The following is a 21298-nucleotide window of genomic DNA, read 5'->3' on the forward strand; positions in this document are numbered from 1 at the left end:
TAGTGATCATAGCTTTAAAGACATGGAAACAATGTCGATGACGCTTTCTGCAAAGTTTTGCACCTCATTAGTTGTGGCTCAGCTGGTAAAGAATCTGCCTGCAATGCGAGAGACCTGGGTTCCATCCCTGGGTTGGGAAGATCCCTTGGAGAAGGGAAGGGCTACCCACTCCAGTATTCTGGCCTGGAGGATTCCATAGACTGTACAGTCCATGGGGTTGCAAAGAGTTGGACACGACTGAGCCACTTTCACTTTCACTTTCGGTATTCTGGGCTCCATTTCCCATTTTCAGTGTGTCTGTGACAAATTCTCCCGCCCATCTCGGCAAACCAGCAGAGTATGGGAATTTTTTCAGCCTCAAAATACTGGAGTTTGCTCTCTGTTTCCTCATCTATGTCAGTTCAGTTCAGTCGCTGAGTTCTGTCTGACTCTTTTCAACCCCATGAACCGCAGCACACCAGGCCTCCCTGTCCCTCATCTATATAGTAAACTAATAATAGTACCTATGACATACGGCTACTTTGAAAATTCAGTGACATCATCAGTAGTACATGACATATACTAAATGGTCACTGCTGTTGTATTATGCTTACTGTAAGCATTGTTATCATCATTTTTACAATGGCTTGTAGTTAAGGGAGAGTGTATCGAAGAGCTTGAACAGTTCTTTGGTTTGATTCCATTCAGCTTATCCAATTTCCTAGCAAATACTAAGAACCTAACCATGTGCTTGGTTCTTGGTTTTCTGATGGGAATTATGACATTCAATGTACTTGAAAATGTAGACAACAAAACAAAACGTGAGATGTGCAGTAGTTTTTTCTGTTCAAATGTGTGGCTTTCTGTTTTTGTCAAATGGCCGTATCTAGATCGACATAATGAAATGTTTACTAATTTGTTTTGCTGCCACTAACAGATATGTAAGAGTCCACAGCAGATATGTAAGCTAAAAGGGGCTGGGCTGTAGCTAAGTGTAGTCAGTAGTTATACCTTGAATTAAAAATGTGACATTTAAAAACTTAGGTTCAGATTCTAAGCTCACTTCCTTTCCTGAAAAGTTTTCCATTCAGAGTGCAATAAATGACATATTTTGAATGAGAGCCGTTTCATTAAGTTGAGTTTTGGGAGTGATTGGAAAGGAAAGGAAGGGAAATGATTGATTAATCCGTATAAAAATAGGCCCCATGCTGGGGATTTTCCTTTTGCACTAATCCTCTGTGACATCTGAACCAAAAAAAAGTAAAACCAACGCCATATGTGCAGAGCCTGCTGGTGCTGATTTTAAAACGCATGAAGAGTTGACCCAGATAATGTTTTGCAGTTTTATTTTCATTACAATGTCATCTTCATTTTCCATCTCTTCTTTCTGGCATGTTCTCTTCCTTCCATCTGTTTGCCCTGGAAAGAACGTGGCATGTGGAATAAGGGCTATACCAATTTGCTTGAATGGGAAAAAAGGGGCGGACATTTGTAGAAGGCGATTTAATATGAGGTCTCTAGAGGTTAGGGACCTGGAACTCGCTATCTGTCCAAACATAGAACTAAATATATTTTGCTAAACCTAATTTCAGATGCAATATCAGGTAAGGAAGCTAGAATAAGCCTTCTCTTGGGATATTTCAAGGCAAAAATCAAATCCATAGCAACATCCCACTAGCACGGCGACCTTTTACCGATATAACACTGGTCTGTGACCAACATAATCCCCACTTTGCTTTTCCACTGTCTTTAGTCAGACAGGCACACACTCCGATGATGCACAATTTGTCGAGCGTTTGTTAGGTGACTGGTGCTGCTCTCATGAGTTGGGGATCACGTCCTTCTGTTGACATCTGAGGAGCATTCTGAGGTCTCCGTTGGCAGTTTTGTTTGCTGAGTCCTTTTTTATCCGAGGGAGTTTACAGCAGTTTACAGGGGGGGGGGTGTTCCCTTGTCCTGTGTGGCGGCAACATTATTCAGGGAAACTGGATCTTCCCGCAGTTTTGGCTTCTTGTGCTCACCCCTGTGGCTGAGATAACGCAGGCTCTGCCAGCCTCTGCCAGGAAGATCTGATTTCTGCCCCAGCGACTGGCGGCCTGCCTGTTCTTGAGAGATGGAGGCTGTGCCTGAACCTGATCCTGGGTTCCTACCTGACATCAGTGCTTTCCCCCCGGTGTTTGCAGAGGAAGCAGAGGATCAGGCTGAGAGGCTTTGGTCCTCCTTAGTGCAGTAGAGAGCAGTAGTTCAGGATCTGTGGGCAATGCCGTGGTCTCCTATATGGCCGAGCCCGGCTTACCAGGGGTGGTGGAGGGCTTTGTCTGTGCGGAGCTGGGGCCTTCTTGAGTTTGGGATGAGGTTCTCCAGCTTTGCGTTTCCATTCTTTCTTTTCTCTTCTGTCTCAGTCACCACTTAACAGATCTGAACCCAGTGTGTGCATGTGTGCTAAGCTGCTTCAGTCGTGTCCGACTCTTTGCAGCCCCATGGGCTGCAGCCCATCAGGCTCCTCTGTCCATGGGATTCTCCAGGCAACCCAGTAATGCTCCTCATTGGTTGTTTCAGCAACTCTTTATTGATGTGGCAGCCAGTGAGCCAGGCACCGGAATACAACAGGAAACCAGGGGCGCCACATACGTGTGTGATGTGATGTGTTTCTGGGGAAAGTGCTGAGTCCCCTGAGTACACCGAGGAGGACCATGGAACCCAGACTTTGGGGTTCTGGGAAGGGTCTCGGGGAAGTAATGCTAGATTGACACTTATAAAGGGTAAAACTAGGTTTTTAAGTGTGAAGACACTCAGGGATCTGAATTTTACATGCCATTGCTGTTAACTTTAGTACTATGTACTTCCTTGTTATGTTTTACCTGCTAAGTCATGTCCCACTCTTTTAAGACCCCCATCGACTGTAGCCCGCCAGGCTCCTCTGTCCATGGGATTTTCCAAGCAAGATAATGGAATAAATCGCCGTTTCCTTCTCCAGGGAATCTTCCTGACCCAGGGCTCCAACCCAAGTCTCCTGCATTGGCAGGTGGATTCTTTACCACTGAGCCACCAGGGAAGCCACATGTACTTCCTTTGGAGTTTTTTAAAAGTTCTGTTGTCATGGTTACCATGTTGTAGTTAACATGACTCTTTCCTCTACTAGGATGTGAGCCTCTTTAGGATGTGGACCGTGTTTTTTTCCCCTTCTTTTCTTCCTTCTTTCATTCTTTCCATCCCCCACATTTTGTTTTTTATTTTAAATTATTTATGCTGCCTTATTTCTTTCTTTTTAAATATTATGTATTTAATATACTGCCCATAAAGAACAGATATAACATATGTAAGCTATGCCGTACTGCGCTATGCTAAGTTGCTCAGTCATGTCAGACTCTTTGTGACCCCATGGACTATAGCCCACCAGGCTCCTCTGTCCGTGGGATTCTCCCGGTAAGAATGCTGGAGTGGGTTTCCGTTCCCTCCTCCAGGGGATCTTCCTGACCTAGGAAGCCAATCCACATCTCTAACATCTCCTGTATTGGCAGGTGGGTTCTTTACCGCTAGTGCCACTTGGAAAACCCATATATAAGCTATAGAGGATAATAATAAAGCAGGCACTGTAACCCGCCGTCTCCTGTAAGAATTACCATACTGAAGCTGCCTACAGGCTCTTCCAGATCCCATCCTCGGCCTTTCCCCAGAGGTAACCACTACATTGAAATGTGTTTTCTCGGTTCCTTTCATTTTAAAAATAATCTCTACCACCTTAGGTATCTGCCCCTACAAATATGTTGGAGCCCAAGGGTAAAAGGTAAACATGGAGCCATCTGCCTTTGTGCTCTCCCTAAGTCGCACAGGGCCTAGAACTTAAGAGGTCCTCATTGGATGTTTGTGGACAGATAGACATGCCCTTCTAGAGCCTGGAAGATACCTTTGTGATGCTGTATACCAAGGAGATACTGGAATTCAGTTTTAGTCAGTTTGTTCCTTTTGAGCCTTGTTGGTTTTGTTCCTTTGGGATGCTTATGGATGTAGGTCACAGAACTGAGTCACATACAGTTTAATTGTTTGGGGAGACTTCCTACTTGGGCTTCCCTGGTGGCTCAGTGGTAAAGAATCCACCTGCTAATGCAGGAGACGTGGGTTGGATCCCTGAGTCGGGAAGATCCCCTAGAGAAGGAAGTGGCAACCCACTCCAGTATTCTTGCCTGGGAAATCTCATGGACAGAGGAGCCTGGCAGGCTACAGTCCATGGGGTTGCAAAGAGTCAGACACGACTGAGCAACTAAACAACAAACAACTTCCTACTTATCCTCTTCATTTCACTGCTATGCAAACAACTGTCCAGTGGTCCTAAAGAGAGTGGCCTTAATGTTTTTGTCATAAGTTGCTTTGCCTTTCCATTCCATTGTGGCTTTTCTTAGAACAGTGTGGAATGGGGAGGAGAGAGGTGGAGAGACTAAGGAACACTGAGTACACTTGAATTAAAAGTTAACTTGCAACCGGGGGTGGGGCAGAGGAGCCAGGCAAGCAAAGGGTTGGCTGGGGAATGCGTGCTTCGTGCCAGACATCACTTTGAGTTGAGAGCCTGGGGAAGGTTCCATTAAACAAATCCATGGAAATGCAGAGCATAATTTGTGTGCAGAGCATAATCTGGTGGTGAGAGAGCTTCATTCTTCTTAAATGCCAGGCACCACACAAGAACCAGCAGAGAACGCTTTCAGAGGGACATTCAAAAACATTTCGTTCAGAAGCTTGAGAGTCTCAGTAGTTTTCAGTGGGTTAAACAATGGGGTGAAGTGACCTTTGGAGCTTGCTGCTGGGAGCTCAGCTTGTTTGCAGAATGCCTGGCCTCTGCCCAGGGAGCACCCAGCTCTGAAGACGCAGTGGGAGCATGGCGTCTGGGTGAAGTCCCCTCCCCAGAGGTGCCCGGCTCTGCTGGCCTTGATCAGGTGTCCCAGGGTGAGAGTGCAAGAGCTAGTTCACCTACCTCACACCTGCTTTCCTCTTAGCCCGTCCCTCCGCTCATCCAGATATCCTCTTTTGTGTTGCCAGATCCTCGCTAGAAACATTTCCATGTGACTTCATTTTTCCCTCTCTCCCCGATTCTCACTTTAGTTTCTTGAACACAAGTCTGAATTTAAACAAACCCCGTGAGACTTTTCATTGCTCCATTTGCTTGCTTTTGTTCTAACACTCTGTACAGATGCCAAGAATTGCCAGAATTTACCCAGCTTGTTTGTTTTTATTTTGTTGACATTTGTGCTTGCAAATACAAAATATTTGCATTAAAGATTGATTGCGTGCTCAGTTGCTCAGTCATGTCTGATTCTTTGTGACCCCATGGACTATAGCCTGCCAGGCTCCTCTGTCCATGGAATTTTCCAGGGAAGAATACTAGAGTGGGTTGCCATTTCCTTCTCCAAGGGATCTTCCTGACCCAGGGATCAAACCCGGGTCTCCTGCATTGACAGGTAGATTCTTTACTACTGCACCACCTGGGAAGCCCCCTTACAGCCTACTCTCCAGAAAATATTACACAGTGGTGAAGGTAGCATTGATCTTGGAGCATGGTCAATGCATACTGATTAGAGAATTCAATTTTTCACATAGTCCTCGGGCCATATGAGAAACATTTTTTCCTTTCGTTTGGCAGAGATAATTACTGTTTTTCTTTTCCTCTCTTTGATTGTGTGGAAAACATACATATGGTCATTTCAGTTGTTCTTTTGTGTGGGTAGCACTGCGGTCAAGTGTGTAACATAAGATCAACATGAACGTGTTAGTCACTCAGTTGTGTCCAACTCTTTGCGATCCCATGGGCTGTAGCCCACCAGACTCCTCTGTCCACATAATTCTCCAGGCAAAAATACTGGAGTGGGTTTCCATTCCCTTTTCCAGGGGATCTTCCCAACCCAGGGGTCAAACCTGGGTCTTCTGCATTGCAGGCAAATTCTTTACCATCTGAGCCACCAGGGAAGCCCAATGTAAGATGAGGTGTCTCTTAATATTTAACTTGCTCTGTGCTTTCCCTGTTTTAAATCCTTTTATACAACTGGGGTTTTAAATGATTTTGAATCTATGCAGTTAACTTTGTGAACCTAAGAGCTATGTGGAGAGGAACTCTGTAGGCAGGGCTCTTTCCCCCTTAGATACAGCCCAGCTCTGAACTGTAACAGTCACCTGCCTGGCCTTCCCTCTTCCAGTCCCTCCTGCAGATTTCGCTGCTGCAAGATCTCCATAAAACATCAGTCTGTTCATAATAAGGCCCTGTTCAAAACTCGCCATGGCTCCCTCTTGCCTTCAGAGTAAAGGTCCTTGTTGTTGTTCAGTCACTAAGTCATGTCCAACTTTCTGCAGCATGCCAGGCTTCCCTGTCCTTCACTGTCTCCCAGAGTTTGCTCAAACTCATATCCGTTGAGTCAGTCATGCCATCCAACCATCTCATCCTCTGCCTTCAATCTTTCCCAGCATAGGCCCTTCGCGTAGCTTTACATTCTTCAACTCTCTTCAACTCACCTTTGTGGCTGCATTTTCTCATCTGATCACTATATCCCAGCCAAAGAAGGGGTTCAATATATTCTAAATATGCCCTGTGTTTTCCTTCCTGTGGGTTTCAGTTCATACCACCCCCTTCACCGAAAGTCTGCTCCCTTCTGTACCCCCAGCACTTGATCATGTTCTCCTGACTGCTCAAGGCATCTCTCCCTTGACATTGTCCCTGCCCTCTTCTGCTCACAGCCGAGAGGATTTCTTCCTCCTCTGTGGTCCCCTAATGCCCTCTCTCTGTCTTGCACTCAGCATGTCCTCTCATCTCCTAGTTGTCTTTGAAGCTCGACTCCTCCTGAGAATAGCCTTGAGCCCTGGAACCATACTTCTCCTTGTTTCCTCCCCCGAGTGCCTGTGCACAGCTCAACACACATTTGAGTTGAATGCTATCACTTTGGTCTCCAGTTCTTAGATCATTGTGAATTCTGAAGACAAGGTCCCAAGCAGCGTGGACAAAGAAGAAAGCCAACTCTGGAGTCAGACTGACCAGCTCTGCTGTTACCAGCTCCGTGACTTGGAGCAAGTTCCATCACCACTCAGAACCTCAGTTTCTTCTTTTACACCTTGTATGTCTTTAGAACAAATGTCTGCAGATTCAAGAAAATATCAGAGGTAGGTGAAGAAGGCTTTTAGTACACAGCGGTTAGTAACGTTCGTGTCTGACTCCGTCATCTGTTGTATTAGTTATCCCTTAGGTCTGTGTAATCTCTAGGCTGCCATCAGTACCAGGTTGTCCATGCTTTCATCTGTGTCATTAATAAAGCATGTTAAATAGGATAAGGGCAGATACAAAGCCAGGTGACATGTTACTAGAGATTTCCCTCGAGGTTGGCAGGCAATCCATTAGTCAACATCCTTTGGGTCCTGAACTGTGCTGTCATCCAGCTCCCATGGCAGCCTTGTTCTTAAGACTTTCTGAAGTGCTGTGACTAATTGCCTGCTGAATTCCAGGTAACCCATTTATGTGGCCGCCCCAAATCATAACTCTGTCAGGAAAAGAATGAAACTTTTTTTATGACTATAGTCATATGACTTCTCTTTCTGGCTTCTACTTACTTTATGAAGGGACCCTGCCTACAGTTTTACTGGAGATCAACACCAAATGTAGCAGTTTGTGATTTCCAGGATTTATCTTTTCTCTGCTTTGGCAACCTCTGTACTTTTCGTTCATCACCAACCACCTACGTCTCTTCCTTTCTGATTTCCCCAAAATTGGAGGTATTTCCACAATCATATCTGTAAGTTCTTTTAGTACCTTCCTTCATTCAGTAAATATTCTTCCAAGTCTCCTCTGTCAGGTACAGTGTTTAGTTTTGGGGGATACAGTGATGAACAAGACAGAGGTCTTCCCAAACGGCACGGTTTTTGCATGCTAACAGCATGGTTTTTGCATGCTAAATTTGGGGCTGAAAACTTGAATTTTAAGAAATTTAGGCACATGGGTAGGTAGGCATGCGTGTGTACTCAGTTACTTCAGTGGTATCTGATGCTATGCAACCCTATAGACCATAGCCCACCAGGCTTCTCTGTCCATGGGATTCTCCAGGCAAGAATACTGAAGTTGGTTGTCATGCTCTCTTCCAGGGGATTTTCCCGACCCAGGGATCAAACCCACATCTCCTGCATTGCAGGTGGATTCTTTACCACTGCCACCACCTGGGAAGCCCTATTGGTAGGTAGGATTGGAGGGAATATTTATCCTAACTGTAAAGAACAACAGGCTGTCAACCCAAAATGAAAGGAGAGAAAGAGGAAGGTAACTCAGTCGAGAGCCTTTCCAGGCGCCCTTGCTGAATACTGAGTATGGAGGAAGTTTCAGTGTTATGAAATCTTTCAAGGCCATAGCAGCTAATGTGTATTCAGTGCTGCATTAGACACGGGTGCAGTCATAAAGGAGCCCTCAAGGAGCTGACAATGGGCTGGGAAATTACAGACGGTTGCAGTGCAATGAAATGAATGCTCATTAAAATCCTGGGTGGGGTGAGAGCATAAAGGAAGGGCTTCTGATCTCCTTCCTGAAGAAGTTAAAGGTTAAGGCTAAGCTGAAACCTGAAGAACAGGTAGTAGTTAGCCAGGCCCAGAGGGAAAGAAAAATCGTCCTTCCAGGTGGAGGGAACAGCTTTTGTGAAAACTGGGAGTCCAGAGATGGTTGTGCTGACTTCCAGAAATGTCGATGGTTGCACCAACCGCGGTGCAGTTGTGGCAGTTGGGACAGATTCTGTGGACGGCTTGTAGATTATGCATTGGACTTTATCTTCAGGACACGAGCACCATTAAGGGTTTCAACAGGGGAATCACCTAATGAGATTTATGCTCTGGAGCAGCCTGGAAGATAGAGTGCTCGGGGCCACGACAAGCAGCTGGATTACAGTGGGTGGTGGTGTCATAATTCTGGCAAGAAATGATCGTGGCCTGGGATGGAGCATTCATGATGGGAAGAAGCAGACAGATCACGGAAGTTACTACAGACAGATTCGAGTAGATGGCTGTAATCTATAGTTAAATACTGAAAACCAGAGTCATTTACTGTAGTGGTTCTCAGACTTTAGCATGCATAAAAGATCGCCTGGGCATTTGTAAAAATGTGTGCTATGGGAATGACTTGAGGAAATGTCAGTGGGCAGATTTGGGATGTGAGTCAAGAATCTGTGTTTTCAGCAAGTGTCCAGGTGACACTGATGCAGACGGGCCTCAGACCACACCGTCAAAAGCCCCTCTCTATGAGAGGTTTTAAACTGGCAGTCTCTTAAGCGTATCCATGATAGTTAACTTCTCACTTAAGAATGAAGTGTCAATCCTATTTTTTAAAATGTATGCATTTGATTATTTATTTTTGGCCATGCTGGGCCTTTCTTGCTGCGCCGGCTTTTGCTCTGGCTGCCATGAGCAGGCCTCTCACTGCAGGGGCTTCTCTTGTGGAGCACAGGCTCTAGGGTGCCGGGGCTTCGGTAGTTGCGGCCCTTTGAGTTACTGCAGTCCCAGGCGCTAAGGCACAGGCTCCATAGCTGTGGCTCACAGGCTTAGCTGCTCTGTGGCCTTGTGGGGTCTTCCTGAATCAAGGCTGGAACCCGTGTCTCCTGCATTGGCAGGCAGATGCTTTACCACTGCACCATCAGGGAAGCCCCAGTCCTATTATTTTTGTTGAGAATAGGTGAATGGCTCAGTCTGATGAGTTCAGGTGCTAAAAACATTTTAAAAGAGCTGTCTCCTGGCTAGTGCGGTCTGTGTTCACTAATTGTTTGCTCTCTGGTAAGGGATGCAGGGCTTCCCAGGTGGGTCGGTGGTAAGGAATCCACCTGCAAATGCAGGAGACACGGGTTTGACCCCTGAGTTGGGAAGATTCCCGGAGGAGCAAATGGCAACCCACTTCATTATTCTTGCCTGGGAAATCCCATGGACAGAGGAGCATGGTGGGCTACAGTTCATGGAGTCGCAAAGCCAGACATGACTTAGTGACTAAAACAAGAGAGGCAGAACAGAGGGTGATAATCTTATTAAGACTCCTACAGCAGATGGTTTGTAAATGAATTTTCAAAGGTTTCAGCAAGCCCTTTGCTTGAGCAAGCCAGCAACCACTTAGGAGGAAAATAAAATCTCCCAGCTCTTAGTGCAGGTATGCATTCTTAGTGTTTGGGGCATATTTTGATGCGCATTATTGTGGTATTTCTCAAGGTTAAATGTCCACCTTCAAATCCCAGCTTCACTATATACAAGCTGTGTAATCTTGAGCAAGTTACCTGTTCTCTCCTTCTGTCATCTGTAAAATGGGAGTAAAATTGTACCTGTCTCATAGACTTGATATGTATTAAATGAGAATATGTGTATAGCACATTGACAGCATGTGAACATAATAGGCCATTTCTAATCATTACTGAGATATGTAATAAACTCACCACTTGAATTAGAGTTTCATCATGTAATAAAGTCTTCACCTTCTTATTTAAGTCCTGGTACTTTAGAAAAACACATTTATGGAGTCCATATGCAAGAATGCTTTGAGAAACTTAATATTTAGCAATACATACCAAACATGGGGTTAAGTCAGCCAATAAGCAATAATGCTGAATACTAATACATGAATAGTAGTATTAATGCACTTATCACAGTACCCATTATGTCACTGAACCCTTAAAACAGTCCCATACAACCAGCATGGGATCCCTTTTTAGAGTGAGGAAACTGAGTTGTAAAGAGATTAATCAATCACCAAGGTCACTCATTGGAAAAGACTCTGATGCTGGGAGGGATTGGGGGCAGGAGGAGAAGGGGACGACCAAGGATGAGACGGCTAGATGGCATCACTGACTCGATGGACGTGAGTCTGAGTGAACTCCAGGAGTTGGTGATGGGCAGGGAGGCCTGGCGTGCTGCGATTCATGGGGTTACAAAGAGTCAGACACAACTAAGCGACTGAACAGAACTGAACTGAACTGAACTGAAGGTCACACTGGCATTAAATGAAAGATCAGATATCTTCTCTCAGAACCCACCAGTGCTAGACTCTGCTTTTAACCACAAATATTAAACACGTACTATCAGTTACATGAAGCACAGTTAGTAACACTCAGTATTATGCCAAGTAAACTCAGAAATTGACTCATTTTGAGTGTGAAATATGTAAGAAGTTATTCCCCAAATGTATGCTGTGGTGTGTAGCTCTATTTCAAATCAGAGGCAAGCCTGCTGCTCTGTTTCTCAGAGGCAGCCTTCCGGGAAGCCGATATATGTGATCTCAGCCAGAGCGTGTATTAGAACAATTCCCAAGTTTAGTGTTCAGAGACCTGAAGGGCTTGTTAAAATACGGGCTTCCCAGGTGGCTCAGCAAGTGAAGAGTCTGCCTGCAATGGAAAAGACACAGGAGACATGGGTTCGATCCCTGGGTCGGGAAGATCCCTGGGAGGAGGGCACAGCAACCCCCTCCAGTATTCTTACCTGGAGAATCCCATGAACAGTGGAGCCTGGTTGGCTATGGTCCATGTGGTCGCAAAGAGTTGGACACGACTGAAGCGACTGAGCACGCACCCCTGCCTCTGAGCTGCTGACTCCGTAGGTCTGGGGTGGGGCCTGAGAATCTGGTAAGTTCCCAGGTGACGCTGCTGCTGCTGGTTTGGAACCACACTGTGAAAACCACCGTCTTAGAGGAATGGGAAGACGGTTGGTGACTTTAGGGGCAGACGACGGTTTAAAGTCTACCCTATAATCACCAGACCTGTTTCACCAACCTAATTATTTAAATTCACAAAGATGTTCTAAAGCAACAGAATGTCAGCTCTAGCATGTAGATGCTTAGATGGAAATCAGAAGATGGTCATCTTTACTTCGGTTTTAACATTTCTAGAGCAGGGTAGTTGCTTTCTAATGTAGAGACTTTTATATAGTAGCTCTCCCTTCTCTAAAGCAGTGGGGCCTGATTTAAGACTCAGCTATGCATTCAGATGGAGAAGGAAGAACTCCTTCAGTACTCTTTCCTGGACAATCCCATGAATGGAGGAGCCTAGTAGGCTACAGTCCATGGCGTCTCAAAGAGGCGGCCATGACTGAAAGACATCACTTCACTTACATATTCAGAACTTCACCTGTGATGCAAACCCAGCGTTTTGTCTTAAAACTAGGTACTTAACTATTAAGTTCTGGGCTGTGTTAAGCCATTACATGTCCCCCTCCTCTGCCCTTTGAGGGGCAAGGGCTTTCTCCCTCTATGAGGTTGTATGCACAGTCCAGTAAACTCTGGGTTGGTTTCTCACATTCATGGACTGGTCTCGTTGTCTAAGTTAAAGGGCGAGGTCATGGAGAGACCTAAGCTAAACCCAGTAGGACATCAGGTGATTCTTGAGATTTTAGGGTTACTCAGAATGACGCTAGAAAGGATCGCCTTGGGCATGTTGGATCCTAAAATTGGGACAGGGTAAAGCAGAGTCTAGTTTTATGATTCTTCGTAACAATGAGAGGGAAGAGATATAATGACAAATGTGTAAGCACAAGTGTCCCACAGAGCATTTTCTTTTGTCCATGGAATATATAACATAGAAGTAGATTTACTGAGTTGATAGTTTTCTTTGGAGGATTTGAGCCTCTGGAAATGCAAGTGGATGCTTTATCAGAATGGAAAACCTAGCTAGATGAGTAGCTGGAATTAACCGATCTAATTTTCTCATCATCAGAAGAATTAAGACCTAAATTATGGGATAAGTCAGACAGCGGACTATTATACGGTTGTCAAATGAATGTACTATAACTAGATGGAGTATTTTAGCAACATAATTTTGAGTGAAGATTTTCCCAAATACTATACATATCATGATAACCTGTTTATTAAAAAGTGAAAGATGAAACAAGAAAAAAAAATTGCCATTTGGAAATTCAAATAGATGTGATCGCTCTTTGTAAAAATGAAAACCAGGAAATGGTGAACGGGTGATAGGAAGAAGAAGCAGATGTAAGTTGGTGTCGACCATCTAGTGTTTGTGATGAGGGTGGTTTCGTCATTTATTATAATATTAACTGAAGAAATAAACAAAAACATAAAGAAACCAGTTAGAAAATAAAAATAAAGGTAGTCTTGCATGAGTCAAAGAGGAGTATGTGTCAAGAACCAAGGAATTTGATTAATCCAGTTCTGTGCCTCTGAGACTCGTATTTCAATGCGGACAGCAGTGGGAAAATAGCTTTCTGGGTTTCAGAGAAAATATCGCAGCCCCACTCTGAAGGCCCAGGCTTGGGTCCACTCAGCACTGAAACCTCAAGTCTTGACCACTGCCTGTCACCTTGTCTCAGTCGGTGCAGCTTATCAACGGGGGTCACTAAGGAGGGGTGAGATCAGTAGATCATCGAAGATTGTCAGTAGAGTCACTTCAGACAAAACTAAAGGCTACCGTGTCCCTGGAGTAGGAAAAGCATAGATGTTTCCTTTTCTTTCCTATCCACCTGCCTGAGAAAGGTCACATTTCCGTGTTTTCTCAGAGAAGCAAGGATCGGAGTTCTAGAAATGGAAAGATCTGCATCCAACCAAACTTTGGGGCTGTGTCTTAGAAGGATTTTGAACTCACCTGGGTCTAAACTGCCTTGCTGGCCTCGTTCTGATGCTGCTTCTGCTCCCACCGCAGCGCTGCTGTCTCCTCCTGCCGCACCGGACACCCTTCTCCCAGTCCCTCCTGTCCCAGTCTCGGATACTCGGGAATAGTTTCCAGAGCTCGCTGGTTCACTGAGCATCTCCTGGAATCGTAATCCTTCCAGTAGGGAACGGTGTTCTCCTTTGTTGACCTCTTAGCGCCTAATATATCTCCGTCCTGAGAAGTTTGCCTCTTTCTGAAGAAACAGGTTCAGCATCTCAAAATGACACTTGCTAGGTGCGCAAAGGAACTGACCAGATCTCGCCCTCGTGGAGATGCTCTATCCTGAGTGTGTGTTTGTGACCCCCGACCCTGCGAGAAGGCTCGATGGTTAGCTCTCTGTTGTTTAGTGTGCTTGAGGCTTTCCTGTGAAATTGGAAGATTCAGTCCATACATCCCAGGTCTGAGGATTTACTCAATTTAGAATCTAAAGGGAGGAGGCAGAATCTTTACCATCCTCTGGGAGAATCTTCTGTTTATTTTCTTGCTTGTTTTGAATCCTTACTCATGACCACACCCTACACTACAGCCTCACCTCGCTCCTGGTCTGTGCTCCCCACCCTACTCCCGCTCTGTGCTCCCCATCCCGTTCCTGCTCTGTGCTCCTCACCCGGCTCCTGCTTTGTGCTCCCCACCCCACTCCTGCTTTGTGCTCCTTACCTCGCTCCTGCTTTGTGCTCCCCGCCTCACTCCCGCTCTGTGCTCCCCACCCCGCTCCCGCTCAGTGCTCCTCACCCCGCTCCTGCTTTGTGCTCCTCACCCCCACTCTGTGCTCCCCACCCTGCTCCCGATTTGTGCTCCCCACCCCACTCCTGCTCTGTGCTCCTCACCTCACTCCTGCTCCGTGCTCCAAGTCCTCTCCGACTGGGCCCATCGTGTATTGAGACTCAGATATGATTCAGAGAGGGAGATCGTGAGAAGAAAAATCAAAATAATAGCAGTATTTTTAAGTTCTTACCAAGCACCAGGCCCTACTTTCTACAGGCTTTACCTATACTAGTTTATATAACCCTTAGAACAACTCTGTAAGAGAGCTGCCGTTAGCATTCTCTGCCCATAGAAGGCGCAGAGAGGCCGAGTGCCATTCCCAAGGTCACACAGCTAGTAACAGAGGCTACTGAACTCTACTACCGCATAAAAAGTGAAGAGAAACAACTTCATGGGGATTGAAATGCTAGAGAGAGAGAGAGAGGATAAATTCTTCAGGAATTTATCCTGAAGACATCCAGGTGAGAGGATGTCGAAATATTCGAAGTGGAGCAAGGCCAAGTGCTGGCAAGATCCAGTGATGTAGTTGGAGGCAGATGGATTCAGTGCAGTGAAGAGGAAGGTCGGGGCTGCTCCGAAAGTCAGGAGAGCGCAGCAGTGTGAGGCGCGGCTTCCCTGCGGATGCTGGGCGGCGGCCCTCCAGGAGCCGAGAGCGCACACCGATCTGCGAGCCCCGGGTCATGAGGCAGTGACCGTGGTGAAGATGCCGGGAGGCAATCGAGACTGTTCGGTCTTGGAGTCTATTTTAGAAACTGTGCTTAAGGAGGTTTAGAAAGAAAGAAAGAAATGCTGTTTTAGAACCCAGCTGTATGTCTCTGCAACAAATTATAAATTATGTCATCTTCCTTAGCAAGTGGGTGATTTTGTTCCATTGATGGTCTCGAACTGCTTGCAGAGAGCAGGGCCTCACTAAGCGTGGAAAGTCGGGGGACTTTGAACAAGACCCATCCCTAATCCTTCCTCCTTATATCCTGCAGTCCCAGACAAGAATCGGAGCCCTGCTCTGCCTTTGTAGTCTTAGTGACACGTCAGTCCCCAGTTCTCCCCCAACCCCTTCACCACCCCCTTCCTCCCCATCAGCTGTCTCCACAGTGACATCCCTGCTCCGAACCCACCACTGCCACCTTGAGTACTGCTTTTTCTCTGATCTAGGTTTTCCTGCCAGACACAGAGGGCAGGCACCTCATTTTGGTAAACGCTGGATAAACATGTCTCCTTAAATAGAAGCAGCCGGCTCACCAGCTGGTTTTTTTCCCTAAGTGGCAGCAACCCAGTTGAATAAACTTGACAAGTCAAAGATGAGGAACATGTAAGAGTGAAAAATTCTGCAAGGAGGATTGGCTCATGTTATTACCAGGCCCGCAAGATAATCAGTGTGGATGAAGTTTACAGCCATCGTGGGAGGCCACCCTTCCCAGACCTGTTTAGCGGAAGACTGTGTGGCTGAGGGTTGCCCTTCAAGCCCCTCTTCTTAAGGGCCTGTGCCAGACACTGGTTCAATGTGGGAGGCTCTGCACACGTGTGGTTCCTTGGTTTCACTTGGCATGTCAGCCAGGGACAACTCGAGCCTACCAGAGGTTACCCAGTGGAGAGCTGGCTGAGCTGTAAGCTGAATCAATGTTGGATGATTGCTGATACCCCCAAGTCCAAAGTGCTCAGCCCTTCCTCTTTAAAACTGGATTATGAGGACTTCAAACCATGAATAAACTGCTAAGTGTACTACTGGCTTTATAAACCGACATGTGTGCACAGGAGCTTGGCTGGAACTGGTACCTTCTATATGTTCTCCCTTTCCGTCCAATCCTCTGAGAAGGCACCTAGCCCAGGAACGTGCTTCTGGAGGGCTGCGAGGGCAGAGATCACTCTGTAAGTTACACTCCTCTCTCCTGTGTGCCTTGTTGTCGAGCGAAGCCCTCTTAACTTCTGATCACTCGCCTTCCACTGGCCATGGAAGAAAGCTCTTGAGTTGGACCAGACTGGAAAGAGATTCCCTGCACTCTGTATCTTTGGAGCTCTCCTCCTCACAGTGTGGTCCATAACCGTCTGCTGCACAATCATCTATGGTAATTACTTAAAATGCTGATTCCTGGGTCACGCCCCCCCTTCCCAGCCTTCGAAAGGAATTTCTATGAGTGTTGCCCAGAAATCTCCACTTCCCAGGTGACGCTTATACACAGTAAGTTTTAGAAACCATTGCATTATTAATAATTATTATCAGATTAATATTTATGAGCATGCCAAGCACTTACCATGCATTTCACTTCCTATTCATTTCAACTTCACCACAGCTCTACAAGGTAGAAATCACCCACCTAGAGCAGGGCCTGACACATGGCACACAGCAGATGCTCAATACATTTTTATTAAACAATAAGTTAACCTTAAATATATGTGTGTATATATATATATATATATCAGTTCAGTTCAGTTCAGTCGCTCAGTCATGCTCGACTCTTCACGACCCCATGGACTGCAGCTTGCCAGGCTTCCCTGTCCATCAGCAGCTCCTGGAGCTTACTCAAACTCACATCCATCTCATCGGTGATGCCATCCAACCATCTCATCCTCTGTTGTCCCCTTCTCCTAGCTTCAATCTTTCCCAGCATCAGTGTCTTTTCAAATGAGTCAGTTCTTCGCATCAGGTGGCCAAAGTATTAGAGTTTCAGCTTCAGCATCAGTCCTTCCAATGAATATTCAGGACTGATTTCCTTTAAGATGGACTGGTTGGATCTCCTGCAGTCTAAGGGACTCTCAAGAGTCTTCTCCAACACCACAGTTCAAAAGCATCAATTTTTCAGTGCTCAACTTTATAGTCCAACTTTCACATCCATATATGACTACTGAAAAAACCATAGCTTTGACTAGATGGACCTTTGTTGGTAAAGTAATGTCTCTGCTTATTAATATGCTCTCTAGGCTGGTCATAACTTTTCTTCCAAGGAGCAATCATCTTTTAATTTCATGGCTGCAGTCACCATCTGCAGTGATTTTGAAGCCCAATAAAATAAAGTCTCTCACCTGTTTCCATTGTTTCCCCATCTATTTGCCATGAAGTGATGGGACCAGATGCCATGATCTTAGTTCTCTGAATGTTGAGTTCTAAGCCAACTTTTTCACTCTCCTCTTTCAGTTTCATTAAGAGGCTTTTTAGTTCTTCTTCACTTTCTGCCATAAGGGTGGCATATCTGCATATCTGAGGTTATTGATATTTCTTCCGGCAATTTTGATTTCCAGTTTGTGCTTCATTCAGCCCCACGTTCCACATGATATACTCTGCATATAAGTTAAATAAGCAGGGTGACAATATATAGCCTTGACGTACTGCTTTCCCTATTTGAAACCAGTCCATCGTTCTATGCCCAGTTCTAACTGTTGCTTCGTGACCTGCATATAGATTTCTCAGGAGGCAGGTCAGGCGGTCTGGTATTCCCATCTCTTGAAGAATTTTCCACAGTTTGTTGTGATCCACACAGTCAAAGGCTTTGGCATAGTCAATAAAGCAGAAGTAGATGTTTTTCTGGCACTCTTTTGCTTTTTTGATGAGTCAACAGATGTTTTACATATATATATGCTTCCTACCTGCTAAGGCACTTCAATCATGTCAGAGTCTTTGCAGTATGGCTTGTAGCTTGCCAGGCTCCTCTGTTCATGGGATTCTCCGGGCAAGAATACTGGAGTGGGTAGCCGTACCCACTTCTTTCCAACCCAGGATTGGGATCTTTCCAACCCAGGCCTCGAGCCCTAGTCTGTTACGTCACATCCTACATTTAGATTCTTTACCCCTAGAGCTACCTATGAAGCCCATATACATACACACAGACACACAGATTTACTCCATAAATAAATAAGGAAACTAAGGTTTACGGAGGTTAAAAACACTTGGCCAAGAACACATGGCTAGTGAGAGGTGGAGCCAGGCTTTGCAGAGCCTTCTTTGGGTAGAGCTTGTTGGTGTGTGAACTTTCAGGCTGGCGCCCCCTTCTGGAGATGCTGAGTTGTGCATGGCAGTGGTATCAGAGGACCCCAGAGGCATCTGATTGGCCTTAGGTTGAACTGATTGATCTCTATCATTCACCTCTTGGCCATCACTGACAAATCGGCAGGATCACATTTATTTATTGGTAATGAAGATAAGAGGCCCAGGGAACTTGGAGGATTGTTCACGAATCCAAACGGACCCATGCTCCTGCCCTGTACTCTGCTGAGGTTAACCAATGCAGAGTCTTAATTTTCCTTGGGGGTGAGGTAGAGGATGCTAGTTATATCCTCAGGCCCTGTGGGAGATTAATAAGCTTTTTGCCCTGGTCAGAAATGTTCACTTTCTCTTCCCTTCAGGAAGTTTATTGATTCTCTGCTCTTTGCTTATCATTTCTTCCATCTACTTTTCTTGGTTGGCAGGTAGATTGTATTTCTGCCAAATACAGGTAGCTGAGCCAGGCCAAGATAAAGGAGCGAACCTGAGGGTTGGTATCCTTGACCTGTTGGCCCTCTATGCCTCCTCTCCCGTTCTCCCTCCCTCCCTTTCTCAGGGGACTGGCCTTTGCCAAGACTTGAGCTGTTGTAAAGGTGTGGGCATTTTCCCTGGGCTTTTCTGAAAGTAGGCTTCTAATGCAGGAGCAACTCTAGAGATTTTTGGAGGCCGTCCATGTGGAGTTTGTTTTAGGACCATGGATGTTGTTTTAATACAATCTGATTTATTTATTTATTTATTTCTGGCTGTGCTGGGTCTTCGTTGCTGTGTGGGCCTTTTCTCTAGTTGTAATGAGCGGGATCTACTCCTCGTTGCAGGGCGCAGAGTTCTCATTGTGTGGCTTCTTTTGTTACAGAGCACAGGCTCCAGGGGTCCGGGCTTCAGCTGCTGTGGCGCATGGGCTCTGGAGCACAGGCTCAATAGTTGTGACGCACTGACTTAGCTGCTTCTCGGCATGCAGGATCTTCCTAGACCAGGGATCGAACCAGTGTCCCTTGCATTTCGAGGCAGATTCTTAACCACTGGCCCACCAGGGAAGCTCAGGACTGTGGATCTTTATTACATACTCTATTGTGTACACACACACGTACACACATACAGTTAAAAATAGAAACATGCTCTCCACTGAGGGAAGACCACCATTTGTAAAGAGTGACTATAAAAATGCCTGACTCGAGATAAAGCATTTCCTGTTGTGGGGTTTTTTAAGGGAACAATGCCTGAAAAATCCCTCTTCCAGCCCTCAAGCCACTGTACCAGTAATTCTAGTTAGAAATAATTCTAGCTAGAAATAATAATTCTACTTAGAAATAATAATAGCTTTTGCCAGGCACTGTCTTCATTTCTTTTCATGTTTCACCTAACCCCCACAGTCCCTTAGCACTACCTACTCTTAATATTTTCATCCCTGTTTTACAGATGAGGAAACTGAGGCAGAGAGAGGGTAAACAACTTGCTTGAGGCTCCACAGAGTTAACAGAAGAGCCGTAATTCAAACCCAAGTGGCTTGACTTCCAAACCCTCATAATACTGCATTATATGGTGTGATTACTTTTATTATATGATGATTTTCTTTTAAAGTCTTAGACTTTCAAGGAAAAAATCAATTTCCCATAATTGTACTATTCCCCTACTTATAATTTTTATAGCAAGGATAATACATACACTTGGTTAGAAAAAAGCCGGATGGCTCAGGAAGTTATAAAATGAAAATAAGAGTCTCTTTAAATCCTCATTGTCCTATTTTCAAAGGAAACCATTATTACCAGATCTCTTTTTGTTCCCCAAGAAAAATGTTCTGTACATGTAGCAGTTTATGATTTAAAGATTTATTTACAGAGAAGCAAGAATGCCACATCCGCTCTTCTGTAACTTGCTTTCCTGGTGAAGTAAGAGGTCTTTCCATCTCAGCGCACACAGGTGCATGTCACCCCTTTTCATGATTGTAGAGTATCCATTTAGTTTGCTGTGCTGCCCGACTTAAGCTGTCAATACTAATGGACAATTCACTTGTCTTTTTGGATGCTTCTGTGCAGGATAAGTTCCCAGGAGTACAGTTTTCTTTTTTATACACATTGCACCAATTCACACTAGTGTTTTTCCCCCAAACCCTTAGCAGAACCAGTGTTAGCAAACTCTGACTTTTTTTTTTTTACTAATCTGTTGAAAAAAATCTTTTCATTTCCATTTTTAATTTTATAAGTGAGATTGTATGGCATTTCAGGTATATAGGTTGTTTTTCTCTCTTTGTCTGCCATCTGACTGTTCATGTCCTTTGCCCATTTTTCTGTTCTTTTTTTTTCTCTTTTTTTTTCTAATTTGTTTGAGCTTTAGGTAAGTTAAAGAAATTAGCCTTTTATCTATAAATATGTTATAAATATTTTCATTCAGTTTATTATTTGTCATTGACTCTACTATTTTACTTTTATGTAATTAGATTTATGTTTATAGTTATGTATTTAGATTTATCAATACAAAATTATTCACTTCTACATCAGACATGATCTGATATGCAAGAAATATCAGATCATGTCTTCCTGAAAGGTTGTAAATACCATTTCCATTTTATCATAATCTCAGAAAAGATTTATCTTCATTCTGATTGATGTTCATATGGAAGTACCATACATTTAAAAGCATATATAAACATTTATAAATAGAAGTTCAAATTTAAAGTATGTAGAAGTGAATAATTTTGTATTGATAAATCTAAATACATAACTATAAACAAAATGTAAGTACATAACAATACAGTAGACTCAAAGACAAATAATAAACTGAAGGAAAATATTTATAACATATTTAGTGGTATATTTCAATCAATCTGTTGATCTTTAGATCAGATATTCCCTTTCTGACATAAATACCTATGGAAGTTTTGGGATTAGTTTGCAATAAGTAAAACAAAAATCCTCTTTCGGGGGTGAAGCATTTTTTGGATTCCTTG

General features: G+C 44.6%; 1 protein-coding gene and 1 long non-coding RNA gene across 7 annotated transcripts in view; one reads left to right on the plus strand and one right to left on the minus strand.

The window, feature by feature from the left end:
- Positions 1-21298, plus strand: part of LOC120879070 (syntabulin-like) — an 86106-nt gene that overhangs the window by 44744 nt on the left and 20064 nt on the right. The window lies entirely within an intron of this gene.
- LOC120879072 lies at positions 12798-15144 on the minus strand. Its single transcript, XR_005724700.1, has 2 exons — positions 13551-15144; positions 12798-13005 (listed from the first exon to the last, which is right to left on the minus strand). It is a non-coding gene; the product is annotated as an uncharacterized LOC120879072 (long non-coding RNA).

The sequence above is a fragment of the Oryx dammah genome, unplaced genomic scaffold (assembly GCF_014754425.2).
Source record: "Oryx dammah isolate SB20612 unplaced genomic scaffold, SCBI_Odam_1.1 HiC_scaffold_19, whole genome shotgun sequence".
In the NCBI taxonomy this organism is placed as follows: Eukaryota; Metazoa; Chordata; class Mammalia; order Artiodactyla; family Bovidae; genus Oryx; species Oryx dammah.